Source organism: Balaenoptera borealis (genome assembly GCF_965194805.1).
Source record: "Balaenoptera borealis genome assembly, chromosome: X".
In the NCBI taxonomy this organism is placed as follows: Eukaryota; Metazoa; Chordata; class Mammalia; order Artiodactyla; family Balaenopteridae; genus Balaenoptera; species Balaenoptera borealis.
The window spans coordinates 9,903,420-9,921,888 of NC_138881.1; the positions used below are offsets into that span (position 1 = coordinate 9,903,420).

Consider the following 18,469-nt stretch of genomic DNA (forward strand, 5'->3'; position numbering starts at 1 on the left):
AACCTGAACTTGGCCCGTTCATCCATACTGCATTGAGGGATTGCATGCAGTGGAGTCAAATGCCACTTGGGGGTGAAGAGCACGCATCATCTTGCATTCCTGCTGGATAGAGTAGGAAGGACCGTTGACAGAATCCGGTAATTTAAAGGTAAAGCGTGCAGAGTGTGCTGTGTGGAGACACGTCTGGGTTGAGGGGAGATTGCACGGGGGGAGGGGGATTATGTTTCACTTGATTTGGAATGATAGGTTCCTTAGATTTTCTTGGCCAGTGGTTCAGGAGAAGAAGGGGAGAGATTTCTCCTTGCCGCTGACCGATAATATAGTGCGGTCCAGAAGTTAGCTTCATACACGATGACTCTTCTTGTTCCCAGGTACTCAGAGCTGTATGGGACTTCTGGCCCTGAAGCAGAGTGTTCTCAGGGGCAGTCCTGATGGAAAGAAAAGTTCTGACCCCAGAAATGGATGGCGTACACCCTTTGCTGTCTCTGTTTTCTTTCTGGGGAAATCTCAACTTGAGAATTCTTTTGGTGTTTTGAAGTAGTGGTTCTGTTTGTTTGTTTTTCCAAAATCTAATAAGAAATGGCTTTTAGTGTTACAAAAAGCCTGAGAAATGTAACATTTCCCTTAGGTTCCTTTCTAAAAGCATATGTAGTTACTCTCATCCCTTTGGGGAGAATCTTGACGAGAGGGTGAAGTTCTAAGTTAGAACATGTCATCTGCTTAATGAAATTTAGGGCCGTCTTTTGTAAATCATTGTTTCATGTGTTGGCTTTATGTTAAAACTCTCTGAAGCAAGCAGTGTCTCTTGGCAATGTGTGTTCTCTGCAAGTTATTGATGAATTTTGCGACTGTAAACTTAGGTCGTGCCTAGTAAATCTCCTGTCCAGGTCTCTGAGCTCTTTCACAAGCGGCATTAAAAATAGAAGGATAGATTTTTAATTAAATTAGGTATTGTATTTGTCCTCAGGGAACTGAAATGCAGTTATGTGGGCATGTGGACAGCGTGAGTCCGTTGTTTGTAACAGACTGTTCATGTAACTTGCAATTTTATAAGAAATCTGCTGCTCTTTAGATCTTTGGGGCTCTTTTCTTTTATCACCCCATACAACTGAATATTTCAATTAACACTCGAATTAAATAAACACATATTGACAATTTGTGATATATAGTATACCCATTATATATTCGTTATATATATCGGTATTATTAATTGATATATACATATATACGTATGTATATATATGTATACACACATGTGTACATATCTTCCAGAAGATTGGCTCAAAAGGTTAGATTGGGAGCAATGCAGTTTATCAGCAGCAGAGTTGATAAGACTTAGAATAGAGTAAAGCATACTTGGCATATAAATATGGGTTCTCATAAAGAAGAGAGATGCTCCAGCAGGTGTCACCCAGTGGCCCTGCACTTGAGAAACAATGCCGGTGATTACCCGGGATTCATCACGGCATGACACGTAAATCATTGTTCCCGTGCCAGAAACTGTGCATCTGGTCTGAGGATGAGAGGATGGGAATGGGGGCAAAGATTTAGAGGAAGGGATGCAAAGTCGTTGGAGAAAACTGGTATCGGAAGTATTGATATACAGTAGCTTTTAATGGAGTCCATGCTGACATAGGGATCGACTCTATGGTACCTCGATAGGAAAAACAATTTTGATTGATGGCAGACTCTTCATAAATTTTAACCTATAAAAGTATGTTTACCACTTTTTTGGTTTATCTGTTTAATTTTGTATTGAAGGTACCAGTTAGGTTTTTCCAAGGAATACTTTTCTGGTGAACTTTTTAAAGTTTGAAATATTCCATATAATTCTATGGGATATTTTATGTAAAATATCAAAGTAAATAGCAAATATGTAATAAAAGGTAAGTTCTGAATTTTCAGAAATGATTAACGAGTACGGAGGTTATAAAAGAGCAAGCTGGAAAGGCATAACATACAAGGATTCAAACTAGTTTTCCTTCATTTTCCATTGAAATTTAAATTTTATTATCTTAATACCTTTAGTTAGTATCTGTGCAGCTCTGTAACAGTAGGAAGTAGGGAAAATAAGCAGGGCCTATATTCCGGAATATTTCAGCTAATTTGGATGAACAGTTGAGTTTTCGTTGTGTGGACTATTTTGCTTGAACTCTAGCAAGCATCTGGTCTATGGAAGAAAGGTGTCCAAAATCCCAAGGACACTGAAAGTTGCTGCAGTGATTTCTTTGAGGGTCCAACCTGGCCTGGCTCGTTCACGCAGACAAGCAGAGTCCGTGGCACTGGAAGCCAGGAACGTCTGTGCTTGATTTATTTCCTAGACTGATCTGTCAAAGCAACTGTGATATCTTGTATTTACAGAGCAGCCTTTTGTGAAGAGCGCAGAGTGTTTTGGGGACATTATCTAATTATCAGAACACCACAGGGAAATAGAGAGCTCATGCTATCTCCAATTTACAGTTGAGATGACAGGCGGACAGAGAAGTAAAGCAATTTATCCAAGATGATTCAGAAAAACACTGATGCATAACTAGGGAACAAGCCAAGATGAGCTCCGTGGATGGGTCTGGGGACTTAGCCGGCTCTCAGTGTACCGCCTGGGGTCCTCAGCCCAAGAAGCACATGTTCTAACTGAATTTCATGGGCCCCATCCCAGCAGTGTGTGGTTATGGGATTCCGCGACCTGTCGATCATCTGCGATGACCACCTGGAATGAAATCAATGAAGGACATGCCTGTGGGCTGCAAAACTGGGGTCTCAGAATTAGCCACTGTCGCTAGAGGTCTTTACAACCAATGCGGAAAGCTATGGGACATATGACTTCCTCCGTGTTTAGACTTCAAAAACTTTGACCCTCCCCAGAAACTGTTGAAGAGAGAGTTGAGATGCCTTCTCTCCCTGACGTAGGAACCATAAAAGTGGCAGTCATACATTTCCTTTAGGGTTCTACCTTTTAGACAGGCTAAGCTTGCTCAAAGTTGAATGAAAATTATTAAGGAATTTGGAAAGATGTTGTCACACACTCATGAGACTCTTTGCTCTACTCAACTCAGTTAAGTGCTTATTTGGGAAAAAATTGTATCCAAGTTACAAGATAAGAATATTTTCAGGTTGAAAATGCGCTATGGATATAGTGATCCAGAGGTAGCCTGGGCGGATGGCTCCTAGGAGGAATGTCTGCAAAATGGAGTAACTATAGCAGGGGATTAGATAAAATAAGCCATAAGAAGGTCTTCGCCCATGGCCTGGCACCCAGTGGTGCTCTCACATGCTGGATCTGAATTTGAATGAGTGAGGGAACCAAGCTGAAAGGGAGGCAGCCTGCAAACAGAGCCCCTGGGGAGAGTGGACCAGTCCTGAAGGCTTTCAGAGAAGGACAAGATCTGGTGGAGGCTGAAGGAGCTCAGAGGATCCAGACAGACGCGGGTGCTCATGGGACAGAAGCATGAAGGCTGGCGGGGCACGGGCCACTTTGCATCCCCCGTGAAAAAGCTGCTGTAATGCAAGAAAATTTCTGAGAGCAGAACATAAAGGTTCCTAACTGGTTGGCTTTAAAGACTGCGACTACAAGAGGCACTTGGGGGAAACGGGGAAGAGAGATAGGGCTCTCTTTTCCTGCCATCACAGGTACTGAGTAGAGTAGCTGAGACCTAAGCAGGGGTAGGGAAGAGGGGGTGACCCACAAATAGAGGACAGAGATCCGAAAGACCAGCCCCGCAGAGACACGTGAAGCTGGGAGGGTTGAAGGCTCGGAGGGGACTGTTGAAGGCTCGAGTCTCGAGAACCCAGTGTGGGTGATGCCCTTGAGAAGCCATGACCCAGGGAGGCTGGGCGCTTTTCTCACCACACTCGGGGACCCACCCAGCACAGGGTAGCCCTCAATCGTTGTTCACCTAACAAAAACCAGACTTTGTGCTGGTGCCGTTTACATGCTATGGGCCCTCGGCCTCTGTCAGGCCGTCCGTGGGATTGATTACTGGGAAATGTGGTCAATGAGTCGCCCTCATCCGGTTTTAAAGTTGCATGCCCTGCCCCTCCCTCTGGCCTTCTCTGCATCAGAGGCGCCGTTCACCACGTGACACGCTCTTGGTTTCCACTGTTTGTTAAACACTGGAATGGAGGCTCCATCCTGGTATCAGTGATCTATCTGTCTTACTCACTGCCTTCGCCCCAGAGCCCAGCACAGTGCCGTTCACATAATAGGAAATGGTTAGTAGATGAATGACCTGCTCCTAACTCGTTTGTTTGAATCCCCTTCTGGAACTTTTCCACCTGACTGGTATTACTTGTATTCTGTGCTGCAGAACAAGATTTTAAACCTTTGAGAGCAGTGAATTGTGTCATACTAATTTTTAAAAAACCCTCAGTGAATAGGATAGCACCTTAAACTTGCGGACATGCTTAATATTTAGAAACTTGAATTATACCAAAAAATGGGACATAGTTTCTATGCTTGAAATGTTACAGTCAGACTCATCTAGGGCATAGCACGTAGCTAGAAAATTCTCTAACAATAAAAGAATATCTTGAAGTCAGTGGTTCTCAAACTAGGATGATTTTGCCACCTCCTCCCCAGGGTATACTTGGAAATGTCTGGAGACATTTTTGTTGTCACATTGGTGGGGTAGGGGTGCTACTGGCATCTAGTGGATAAAAGCCAGGGACATTGATAAACATCCTACAGTGTACGGGACAGCCCCCAGCAGAGAGTCACCCGGCCCCAAATCTCAGCATTCCTGAGGCTGAGAAACCCTGATGCAGAACAAAACCCTTATCACGTTGTTATAGAACAATTTGTATTGTTTGTCTATATTTACCATTAAGCTCTGTGCTTCTGGGTGGCAGTGGCTTGTCTTCCTCATGCTTGTGTCCCCGAGGGTGAGCATAGCGCCTGGCATATATTGCCTTTTAATAAATGACTGCTGAATGGATGGATGAATAAATATTAATGATGCCAAAAGAGATGCTGCAGTATCCTCTTTGGAACAGCATCATAATTACTGCATTTCTAATCAAGGCCTCAACGTGAGGTAATCAGTAGGGTCAGTGTCAGGCTGTAAAAGCAGAGACACAGCAGCCACACATTCTTGTCTTTACTTAAGAAGGCCACTGGCCCCGCGTCATGGAGTATTAGCCCCGATGCGGACCTGAGAGGTCATTCACTTCAACCGCTTAAATTCCAGACGAAGCCATCCAATCAAAGGGACGTAAATGACTCGCCTAAGGTCTCACAGGTAAATGGCAGAGCCAGGAGGAGAGCTGTTTCTGACTGCTATTCTTGGTATGTTTTCATCACGCTCAGCTGTCCCCATTTCATCTGCCCCGCAAAAGGTGGTACAGTAGACCTCTCACCGTGATTCCACGAGGCACAACCCCAACGTAGTATTGACTGTAACACAGAAAAGTGATATCTTTACAGTACTGTAGCATTTGATCTGACACTAATATGCTGGGCACCATCATCATTAATATAGAGTATGAATAGTGGACCGATAGGGCTGGAGAAAATCTCAGTAACCATCAGCTAAACCCCTGGATTCTGGAAAGAAATGAACTGGGAGTGCGGAGATCGGGAGCTTTATCGAGAGTCACAGAAAGGGGCACCGGAACTGTCTACTCTGAGCTCTTCTTCACTAGAGGAATGTGGCCTGAATTGGAGTATTAGTTGCAAAGGATGTTACAGGAAAACATGGTTACGTGGTCGGATAAATTTTGAAAATGCAAGGGTAAACAAAAATAAGCAGGTTTGCCAAAGGACATCTCAGAATTTTTCCTGGATGGTATACCTCTCCAAGAGGGAGCTATAATCCATGGCTCTCTGAAAATTTATTCATTAGGAGGTCACTTCTGTTACCCACCAGTGTTCCTCTGAATGTAGTTTGGAAAATGCTCTACTACTTCTTCCAGGCTATCTAATTGATAGAAAAGTGGCAGGACTGCTTAGGTTTCAGGGGGAATTTTAGGTAGACTTTTGAATGGCCCATGTTCCCTGCTCCCCCGGGTCTTTTTGAAAAAGCTATTTCAAGGAGTTTGAACAGGTATATCCTGCTTCTCACGGTAAGTTTCTCAATCGCAAGCCAAGGTTTCAGAGTCCTTCCGGGGAGCAGTCTTGCGGAAATAGGTACTGAAGCATCGTAGAGCAGAGAGACTGGGCTCGAAGTCAGAGGAGGTCGCCTTGAAGTCAGCTGATATCTTATTGGTCATCAGTGAAATCAGACATAACCTGAACGGTGTGCTGTGCAGAATTTCAGCGTGGTCAGAGGAAGCAATAGGACTAGTTAGTTTAAAGAACGCACTAAGAACTTTCAGTCTATACAGTGCAACCTGGGACAGCTTGGTGTAGAGAGGCCAGCTCACTTTCTGACCTGCTGCCTGACATTAAGAATATAGACCTTATTCTGTAATACCAAGGACCTCAAGTCAGTCCTTCAATTACTTGTGTAATTGTCATGAGGTCAGTATTTAAATTGACTTGAATTTCTAATCAAACTATGCCCTATGCCCTAATGGGAAAGAACACCGACACCACATTGCCCTTTACATGTCAAGTCTTACAGGGAAGTGGAATGCGTTTAAAAAAAAATGCTTATTTTAAAACTATGTCTACCACAAGAGCCTTTGGTGAATTTTAAGGAAACTATATTAACATGTAATTAACAACAACGAACAAGAAAGAGAACCAAAGCACTTCTAAGAATAATCTTGACTGGCATTGAGCCAAATGATAGATAAAAATCCACACTTTAACCTGCAAAGAGGAGGAGTATTGTTTGGAAAAGCTGTCCCAAGGAGTTTAAAATGGTGCCTTGTTTTTCTCCCAAGTTTCCTCTTAATGTGTAACCCAAGGCCTTTAAAACCATTCCATTGACCGTCCTTTTAGAAATTGGGAAAGTGCACAGGTAAACACACATAAGAAGGACCCTTTGCTTTCAGGTGAGCTTTGAGGGCACTCACCTCTTGCTTCTCTTCATTAAACTTCATGACTTTCAAGTTCACCGGCATCAAACCTTACTTAGGAAATCACATGAGGAACACGGGTATCTGCCTCATGATTGAAAACAGATCCCTGCAGAGTGAAGCCAGGTTTTCAGCGTTAAATCTCATAACATCTGGAGTGAGATCAGCACAGCTGAAATTGCCACCAAATGAAATAACCCTCTCAAATGATGAAGTACAAAGCAACAGCCCATTTCCGTGAAAAATATGTGAGGGGGAGAAGCTTGGGAGAGTTGGAACCCAAGTATAGACTAAATGGTTCATACACTGAACGAATGGAGGGAAAGTTATGAGCAGCCAAGGCTGAACATGTGTGGGTGGATTGATCTGGGGGGACTTTTTCTAATCCTCGGGGCTTGCGTTTGATGGACGGACTTCTCAAGGCATTTTGGGGTCTACCTAACCCTCTCTGAGCTGGCTGAGGTTTGTTCAGTAGGTATCCCCTTCACCTGTTCAGTTTGCTTTGAGGAAATAAAATGAACCTGAGTGAATTACCTGCTTCTCTGCTTGTTTTACTGTAGGCTACTCATCATCTTGGCGTGAAAATGCCTCTGCCGTTTTTGCATGTTTACCTAGTATGTCACAGGCTACAAAGGGGCCCGCAGTGGAGCATAAGAGAAAGAGGTACAGCTCAAAGGACAAAGGCTTTTCATCAAGAGTACTAAATGGAGATGGTGATCATCAAAAAAGGAAGTTGTAATGAAGAGATATAGCTGTTCTTATGAGGGGAGGCTTACCCTGAAGATCATTATGGACAGTTGGGGTTTTGTGCTAATTACACCTTTCAGGAGAAAAACATTTGCTTAACATTCAGCACTTACACTAGGAATGAATCAAAACATGCAGTTATTGGCAAACAAGACATAAAAGAAAGCTTTTTAATTTTATTGAAGGCTATTTTTCTGTCCTGTATTTAGTTTTAACTATGCGTTCATGGGGTTGTGCTATTCTTTTAATTACAGGTTAAGAATCATAAAACAATAGGGAAGCCATCTTTGTCTCGGTGTGAGAGGAATGTCCAATGATATCAGCAAGCATTTTAGTAACAAAATTTGCAGATGAAACCTTGATAAATATTTTTCACTGTTTTGAATCCCACAAACATCCCTGGGGGCTCAGGTACATTAAACTTAAGTTAATACCATTTCAGGCAAACCTGGTGTTTAAAGGCTGTTCATTTCTATTTTACAGCATTAAATCTAAGCCTCTAGGAAATTGTAAGACAGATTAAATAACGTGCAAACAGCCAGCTGAAACATGCACAAAGGAGCACGAGGGTTATTGATTAGAAAGTGAAATGAATCTCACTCGGAGGCAGGAGGATTGTGGAAGGAAAGTTATATCTATGCAGATAGCTTTTTAATAAGGTGTCATGATTGAAGAGAGAAGTTTAAATCAGGTAAATAAGAAAAACATAATTAAAATGAATTAATCATGGATCAACATCTTGCTGGAAATCCCTCTTGTTTGAGATTTAATACAAATAATATTAATAATGTGACTGTTCCTAATGGATGTACTCATATCATTTCAGAAACTTCTGTTTTTTTCTTGTAATACGAGTCTCTGCGGGCTAGATGAGCAATATGGTGTGATATAAAACAAACTCTGAGATCATCAAGTATTTTCCGTCCCTTCTCTCCCCTTCCCTCCTTCCTCAGGCATCTGATAGACTTGTCTTGTATGTCTGGTAGCCAGTGTCTGTGTCCATCAGTGGTGTAACTAACTACCTGTTGGTCACCTTGGTTAGCATTGTGACACATCTCCTGTTGCTAGCTTTATGTTACCTCTGGAGTATAGAAATCTCTGCTCACCCCCCAAAAAGTAGTATAGTCAAACAATGAAGTACTGTACAACAATGCAAAGAATAAACTATGCAGACATAATGCTTGAGCAAAAGAAGCCAGATCAAAGTACGTATGCTGTGTGATTCTATTTATGTGAGGAATAAGAACAAGCACAGCTAATCTATGGTGATAAAGTCAGAATAATGGTTCCTTCTGGGGGCCAGTTGGATATTGACTGGGAAGGTGTATGAGGGAACCTTCTGGGTGCTGGATATGGTCTGTATCTTGGCATGAGTGTTGGTTACATGGAGGTATACATACTCGAGCTATACACTTCAGATTTATGTACTTCATGATATATGTTATGCTTCAATAAAAAAAGTTAACAGAAGCTTTTTACATATTTAGATGCAAGATACATTCTAGTGAATGTATAGAAAAGTTTACTTTTTAAGCAAGGAAGGATCTCTGAATTGTGGATATACTATTATTTTGTATAATTAATCATGGTACCAGAGACCCTTGCTAAACACTTCACATATGTTTCCTCATTTCTCATGAAGTCTTGCAGGATAAGCAGTCTCATTCCCATTTCATAGATTACCACCAAGAATAATATATCATGTGCTGTCCTGCAGCTACTAAGCATGACTTAACCCCAGATTCATCTGACTCCATCAGAGGAGTTAATGAAATTGTGACTGCAGTAGAAGTCAAATTGAAAATGGAGTCTGATAGTTTACTAGCTTTGCTGATTGTAGTTTCTAGTCTTCCTAGAGTATTTCTAGTGCAGCTAACTTAAGTTCCAGGCTACAATATTAAACTTCAGCTTTGCAATGGAAGAATAAAGTTGTGCAGGGAATCAAAGGTAGGTGACCAAAACCCAGGGCCATTGCAGCTTTATTTTTTCATTCTGAGGACAGAACCTGTCAATGGCATGAAAGGGAGAGTGTAAACTGAAAAAGAAAAAAAAAAGAAGAAGAAGAGAAAAGAAAAGAAAGGACAACTCCATGAAATACGAATTAAGTAATTTGTAAATATTCAAGAGGTGAAGTTTTTCTCTTCACTTGGACATGATCCCTTTTTACCTTTGTTTAGGTTTCTCCAAAGCTCCAGTGTATGCCAAATTTCGTTTGTGAGGTGATCACTTTTGTTGTCAATTCTTTACCTTTTAACAAGAATGTAGATTTTTGCTCAGTGTTTGATCTGCATTACTTATGTTCTCTAGAATGTTTGATATACCTAGATACTGCAACAAAATATGTCCACTTTAAGAGTCCTTTTTTCTATCACCCTGGAACGGCAGAATGGTGGGTGGGACTGGGTCCTTAGCAGTCACATTTGGGACCTCCTCATTTCAGAGAAGCCTGGAAATTGGTGCTCCCAAAAGCGCAGTACTTTGCTCACGGCTATATTGCTCAGGAGTGGTGAAGCCAAGGCTGAAATCTATTGCTTATGGTGTTTATTGCCTTTTTCTGCATCTGCAGTCAGTCACTCCAAGTTACATTGAGTTTTGAGGGGCCAAGAACAAAGTCTTATATATCTTTTAGAAATCCTCTCCTCTTTGCCGCCTTCTCACACATTTTGGATTTCAATGTGTGGCTCAAGAGGTACTTTAAAATGTAATCAAGAGAGTGTTGATGGAAATCATCTATTAAATTCATTCCCCCTTATGTCTCAAAGACTTTACTGTGGGTCAGTAATCTCTGAGGTTTCCAGATCAGCATGGAAAGAAGTATCAGTACACAGAGTCAGTCCTTTGGTACAGAAGACCTAAACAGATGCTCAATCCAAACCCCTTATCTTGAATTGAGACCCTCCGAAGCTGAGAATCATAAACTTCTCACAGAATGCATTTGAAGAGAAAAGTTTTGAATTCCTTTAATAACGAAAATTCTCAAAAGAGAATAATATCCTTACAGTGGAGTCATGCTTCCAGTCGACCCCACCTCCTTATTCACGTCATCGAAATGGGGATGGGGGCGAGGAGAATAACACGATCAGACTCCTGACATTGTCAAGAAAGAGAGAAAGAGCTTCTCCAGGGGTGATGTGCTGGACAGAAGTTATCACTGCTATAGACGTCTATGAAAAATGAGTCCATGGCATGATGAACCATCCTTGCAGAACTCACTCCGGTTCTGTGATGACTAGAGGCAAATCAGGAAAGGATCTTTTCTAGTTAGTATCTAAATTTGCTCACGCTTCCTGGGACTCTAGTCTGTCAGTGCTGCTTACTCAGAACCACAGCATTTGAGAGCCAAAAGAGTCTTTAGAAATCATCCACTATCTGGTCCTCATTTTAGAAATGACGAAACTGAGGGACAAATAGGGAAAGCAACTTGCTAACTGGTGGAGAGCTTCCTGGGAAGCCAGGTGCTCTCACTCCTGCACCAGGGCTCTGTCCTCTTTGACATCACCCTACCTTGTGCTGAAAATCTCTAGCTTGAGCCCCTTAGATGACCTCCTCAGGGATAAGGAGCATCAGGGGAGAGTGGGAGCACAGGGGCCCCACCTATTAGAGAACCTCAGGAACAAAACTTCTGGCTGATAGGATTACCTTGAGGCTTGTTGCGTCCTGAGCACTGCTTCCTATATCACTGTCCCAGCGACCCGGAATTGCACAACTGTGTACCAGGTAGGGTCTTCGAAGACTCCAGGCCAGCCCTGTCTGATGAAGCTTTCTACGAGGGTGGAGATCTGTGCTGGCAGGCACGTGTGCCTAATGTGTGCTTGAAATCAATAGAGCTGTGCAACTGAGCAACTAATTATTTTATTTTATTTTATTTTAATTAATCAAAATTTAAGGAGCCACATGTGACTAATGGCTGCTGTCTTAGACACACTTCCTTCTTTCCTCCGTCTATGAATTTTCAACTCAGATCTAAGTGTCTGCATTATCTTCTTTCTGCTTCCCATGTCCCGGAGATAAGACTATTTAATTTAAGCTAAATTAAGTCTAGATACAGTAAAAGATTTAAAATAATTATTTTGGGTTCCAACTCAGTGTACATTTACTTCATTTTTGAAGGTAACAAGCTTAAAAGTTCGTAGCTAAGATGTGAACAGGACGCACCAGTGGTCTGAAGGCAGACCGCAGATTCAATCTGAAACTATCTACTCTGTGTCTTCTGTCGGTCAGTCTGTGCCTTGATTTCCCTAGTTCTTAAGGAGAAACAAAGGATCACTAGTAGAATTGCTAGATTTCGCAAATAAAAATCAAGAACGGATAGCATGTTTGTCTGAAATTCAAATTTAACTGGGTGTCCTGTATTTCATCTGGCAACCCTATTAATCTGTGTTTTTCAAACATCAGTTCTCTCTTTTTATTACTTTCTGTTGCTTCAAGAGAAAGAAAGAAAAAAAACTGGAAAACATTCTTTGACCACTTTTCATCATCTTTTTGTTCATTTATATTTCCGTTTTCTTGACCATAGAGGTAATTTTTTAAAAAACACATGATTAATCTAAATTAAGATAGGCCTGGTCTATCTTGCCCTCTGGTCTGGAAAACAATTAGGTAGGTATTGAACTGATGAGGCCGCATTTTAAAATAACCAAACCATTGATCTATTCTTCTTTTTAAAGCAAGAGCATTTGTTTGTTGTTGCTGTTTTTAGAACAAACAGCACATAGCTTTTCAGGAAAATTACAGAAGATGACATTGCCTTTTGACTAATGTCTGTCTCCAAGAAGATTGGAAATTTGCACATACTTTTTTCCCAAGTAATCCATTTGTCAAGACAGCATTTTCACCCCTGAGGGAATACAAGGTAATAAAATATTTCCCTATGGATCTACCAGATGCATTTTCAAAAATCAGAGGTTTTGAAGAACCCAGGGGCAGGACAGAAATAAAGACGCAGATGTAGAGAATGGACTTGAGGACATAGGGAGGGGAAAGGGTAAGCTGGGACGAAGTGAGAGAGTAGCATGGACTTATATATACTACCAAATGTAAAATAGCTAGCTAGTGGGAAGCAGCCGCATAGCACAGGGAGATCAGTTCAGTGCTTTGTGACCACCTAGAGGGGTGGGATAGGGAGGGTGGGAGGGAGATGCAAGAGGGAGGAGATATGGGGATATATGTTTATGTATAGCTGATTCACTTTGTTATACAGCAGAAACTAACATGCCACTGTAAAGCAATTATACTCCAATAAAGATGTTAAAAAAAAGAAAGAAAATAGTCCTTAATGTGAAAAGATACTTTTCTAAGTCTTTTACATATATTAACTCATGTAAATTTCAAAACACCCCTATTTTAGATTGTCATTGTCTTCATTTTATAGATAACTAAAATACAGAGAAATTATGTAACTTGCCCAAGGTCACACAGCTACTAAGTAGCTGAACCTCAGTTTGAGCCTAGACAGTTTTGCTCTAAATCTGTGTCTAGAACCACTGGACAACACTATCATCCATCTTCAATCTTATTTTTATGGATGCACAATTTAAAATTGTAAGCATGAAACTTAATTTATTTAACAGTTCCCTTATTGTTAGACATAGAAGCTATTTTTCTAGTATTCAGTATGGTAAACAATTCCGCAATAAATAGCTTTGTGCGATCAAAAAATAAAAATCAGGTTTTAAACAAAATCTTACACACTTGACTGTTTATACAAGATGGGAACCTGTAGCCATTCTTTGAAACTGTAAGTGAATTCACTGTATGTGTGTGATAATAAGAATAGGCAATAGTTTTGATATGGAAATGTCATGACTTACCCATTTTGCCATCCCTGAGTGATGGCTGTCATAACTAAAAGTCACAACCATTTAGGGAGGACAGAATCACAGTGGAATCCTAGAATTTCAGGGTGAGACTGTACCATAAATCTCCATGCTGAACCTGAGAGATGGTGAAATGAGGGAATTTAAAGTAAGTATTTAGGATGATGAGACAGAATGGTGGCTCCTTTTCAAGGACAAATTGACAAATACAGTTTGTTTTGCCCTTCACCCTGTAACCCTTTTTCCCCTTCACCCTGTAGCCCTTTTTCCCCTTGCATGATCTTTTCCCTTCTCGTTTAGGTATTCTTTTATTGCATTTCAGAACCAGATTAAAAATATAGTTCCTAATATATGTTTTCAAGAGGTATTGTTGTTCGCTAACCTTTCTGAGGGAATGATCTAGCTTTCTTGTTGGCCTGCTCACAGCTGAAGAATTATACTGTGGGCAAACACTGGGTGTCAGCAGTAATCCTCTGTCTCTCTCACTCTCCTCTCCCTTTCTTCCTTCCTCCCTCCCTCCCTCCCTCCCTGTCTTCCTCCCTTTTTCCTTCCTCTGACATGGCAGTCAAAAAGTCCTTTGCTTTATTGATCAAGTATAACATGGAAGAGCCTGGAAGAGTTGCAGTGCATTTGTTGTTTTCACCCCCATGTTTGGATTTATTTGTGTTCTGACTCAGAACGCTGGTGTGTGGCAGATACACACTGCAGAATATAGCTTTATAAAGATTCAGGCTGGGGACTTTGCACGCAGAATTTATACTGTTTCACAAGTGCTGAGGCAGAGATGACTGAAACGTTGGGGCGGGTCGTGTGCTTCCAGCATATTGTAGGTTGGCGTTTCCAGGGTTCAGAGAAGCCTGGATCCAGTTTGCCACATCTGAAGCATGAAATTCCCTACTTATCTGGCTGTGTTGACAAATTTAACTAACAGACATCTGTTGGTGTAGGTGTTGGGCACTGACCAATAACAATTATAGCCTCCAACTGCTAGTGTGAGGCATAGTGTAGAATTGGTTAAGCTCTGTTGACAAGCATAACAGTAGATTAATTAGTCCCAGGAGGCTTCTCTGGGAAACAGGGAGGTTGTGGGCTGTAAGGCATGTAGGCCTTCACCCAACCCTTCCCATAGGGCTGGCTGGAGAATGAATTCCTTTGTGGATAGAAAAGCCATTAACTTGGCCCCTTACATGTTTGGGTTTTTTCCTGCAAAGATGGTGATATGAACTATGTTTTAATTATAAGCTAGCAAAGTTTTCACAAACTTAATGGACAAACTTGTTTCCAGTTAGACATTTAATAAAGGATGAATTTGATAAGTTTTAAATGATTATGTGGATGTTATTAGTAGGTGTTACATTCACATCACCTGGAATATATCAATTTTCATCTCTCTACTGTTCTTTGACGTTTCCCTAGAGATTTTATTTAAGGCTCTGGAGTCCTTTTTTTATTGAGATATAGTTGCTGTACAATATTATCTAAGTTACAGGTATATAATATAGGGATTCACAAAAATTTTTAAAGGATATACTCCATTTATAGTCATTATAAAATATTGGCTGTATTCCCTGTGTTGTACTATATGTCCTTGTAGCTTATTTATTTTATACATAGTAGTTTGTACCTCTTAATCCCCTACCACTATCTTGCTCCTCTTCTCTCCTCTCCCCATTGGTAACCACTAGCTTGTTCTCTATATCTGTGAGTCTGTTTCCTTTTTGTTATATTGACTAGTTTCTTTTATTTTTTAGATTCCACATATAAGTGTTATCGTATAGTATTTGTCCTTCTCTGACTTATTTCACTTAGCATAACACCCTCCAAGTCCATCTATGTTGTTGCAGATAGCAAAATTACGTTCTTTTTTATGGCTGAGTAGTATTCCATTGTGTGTTTATGTGTGTCTGTGTGTATCACGTCTTCTTTATTCATTCATCTTTTTTTTGAATTTTATTTTATTTTTTTATACAGCAGGTTCTTATTAGTTATCTACTTCATACATTTTAGTATATATATGTCAATCCCAATCTCCCAGTTCATCCCACCCCCCACCCCCAATTCATTCATCTGTTGATGGACACTTAGGTTGCTTCCATATCTGGCAATTGTAAATAATGCTTCTATAAACACTGGGGTGTATATATCGGGAGTGAAATTGCTGGGTCACATGGTGCTTCTTTTTATAGTTTTCTGAGAAACTGCCATACTGTCTACCTGCTTCACTGGTACGTGTTTGGTACTTAGAATGGTTCCCAGGACTCAGTAGGTTCTATGTAGATGTGGATATATATGTAAATGAAGGTATGGATGTGGGGTGTGGGTGGGGAGATAGAGCTGCAGACAGTTGTAGATATCCGATACATTTTTTTGAAATATAAAGGCGTCTTTCAAATTTATCAAGGCCACAAAATGTGAAAACAGCATGGACACTGAAGCTTTCTGCCAAATATTTGTGCTGCAGCATTCATTCCGCTTTGACTTTGCATCAGTGCCTGACCCCATGCTCTCTGGGGTGTTCCTTACATTTCATAATGCTGGCCCACATCACTTTCTCAAGCCCTCATCTGGAAGGTGTGCTCTAGCAGAATAGCCTTGGAGGGAACCCCCTGTAAATATTTATAGTTGCTTCTGATTCCTCAGATGAGGAAGGTGATGCAGGCATACTGCCCGTATTCCATTGGTTAATAAACTCGTTTTATTGAGAGGGCTGCATGGGAGTGCCCCCAGTATTGAGGTGAAATGAGTCCATGTATAATAATTAGTAACACTAACCTTCAATGACATTTTTAGAAAGTAAGTTGAACCATCTGCTTCTTCATATTTGTCATATTTAATTTACCAGAATGGCTTTTTCATTAGAAAGTGGGCAACCAGTGTATCCTTTTGAGAAATCTGCCTAAAGCAGAGAGATGATACCAACTGGCAGAGTGCAAACCCTAAAATTATTGGAGGAGTATTAATTCTAATGAGTGCCCCTCCCTTGGATGTCACTACATGTTTGAATGTAGCAAGCACTATGACATATGTGAATCAAGTTCATTTGGTTTAAAGGAAAAGGACGTTAACTGTCATATTACGATTATAAAATATGATTTGGATAGCATTCCTTTCTTGAATTTTATACCCCTAGTCTTGAGATTATTAGTGCCCTTTCGACCCAGGATGGATGCCAAACTGCCACTTTAACTTATATGACTTTTATGCCCTTTCAATTTGATTTCTAGTTTGGTTCTTCAACAAGTTCAGGCCAAGTATCAAGATCACAAAAGAGTTTCATTTTGTTTAAATAGAGTTTGTTTTGTTACTGTTTCTGTTTTGATAGTTTAAGGTCATGAGAGATTTTGTAATGATACTGATTTGAAGAGAACACTTGGAACTAATGTCATGATCAACAATTAAAAGAAACATACACGGGACTTCCCTGGTGGCGCAGTGGTTAAGAATCCACCTGCCAATGCAGGGGACACAGGTTCGAGCCCTGGTCCGGGAAGATCCCACATGCCGCGGAGCCACTCAGCCCGTGCGCCACAGCTACTGAGCCTAAGCTCTAGAGCCCGCGAGCCACAACTACTGAGCCCACGTGCCACAACTACTGAGCCCACACACCTAGAGCCCCTGCTCCACAGCAAAGAGAAGCCACCGCAATGAGAAGCCCATGCACCGCAACGAAGAGTAGCCCCCGCTCACCGCAACTGGAGAAAGCCCGCGCGCAGCAACAAGGACCCAACGCAGCCAAAAATAAATAAATAAATACAGTTATTTATTTTTTTAAAAAAAAGAAACACACGTGGGCTTCCCTGGTGGCGCAGTGGTTAAGAATCCACCTGCCAATGCAGGGGACATGGGTTCGTGCCCTGGTCCGGGAAGATCCCACATGCCACGGAGCAACTAAGCCTGTGTGCCACAACTACTGAAGCCTGTGTGCTGCAACTACTGAAGCCTGCGCACCTAGAGCCCATGCTCCACAACAAGAGAAGCCCCCGCTCACGGCAGCTAGAGAAAGCCCTCATGCAGCAACAAAGACCCAACACAGCCAAAAATAAATTAATAAAATAAATAAATTTATTAAAAAAAAAAAAGGGGATCCTTTAAAAAAAAAAAAAAGAAACACACGCACACAGAACTCTGAAACTAAAAATCTCATAATTCCATTTTTAGCAAGTCTCATAGAAAGGGTTAATTCTCATATTTTGTTAGAAGAATATAATTAAATTGCATGTGCCTTAGCTTAAACCAGATCGCAGCTGAAGAAAATCTGTCATTAGAAGGAAATTTACTGTTCAAGTTCCATGTTCATGTATTTGTTTTTCCTAGAGAAAATGGACAACTTGAATATAGTGTAAATTAATTTGTCCGTTGATCTTATATCCTTCTATCTTGATGAGACTTGAAAAGCGAGTTAATCTCAATCTCTCTCTCTCTCTTTCTCCCTCGGTGGAGAATATAATTCTCCATCTATGCAAGTGAAACTGTTTATGCCAACTCCGCTTATTTCCATGGCTCGTGGCAGGTTGAGTGAGGACAGTGTGAGGACATTTGCTTCTAAGGGTTTTTGGCTTCTGTTACTCCCCATTTCTGCTCTTCATCATGTTCCAGATTTTCCTTGTTATTCTTATCCCCCAGCACTCTCGTCTTTGGAAGGACCAAATGTGCCAGAGATAAATGTAGAAACAAGAAAAGAGGAGTAAATATCTAACATAAGTTGGATATGTGAGTTAAATTGTGACAGAGGATGATTAAAGAATATTGGTTTTATGCAGACAGTGAGTTGGCCTCTAGATATATTATCATATGGATATTTCTTAGATACCATAATGACTTATGTGATACCATAATAAATCTGAGGCCTGGTGGCTCCAATGTTTAGATTCTTCCATTCCACAAATTAGTCTATTTGCAAAGTGGTACTTGTTTATTTATTTACAGAGTATTGTGCTAGATGTTGTGGG

The 18,469-nt window shown here is 40.9% G+C and overlaps 1 protein-coding gene across 4 annotated transcripts in view; it reads left to right on the forward strand.

Moving 5' to 3' along the window:
• Nucleotides 1-18,469, forward strand: part of FRMPD4 (FERM and PDZ domain containing 4) — a 525,557-nt gene that overhangs the window by 237,284 nt on the left and 269,804 nt on the right. Inside the window, exon 1 of one of the 4 annotated variants that reach the window (XM_082375458.1) lies at nt 1-148. This exon is cut by the window's left edge and continues 2,346 nt beyond it. The exons of the other annotated variants lie outside the window; for them this stretch is intronic. The gene's annotated coding sequence lies outside the window, so the exon portion shown is untranslated. The remainder of the gene's footprint in view (nt 149-18,469) is intronic. 4 annotated transcript variants of the gene reach the window in all.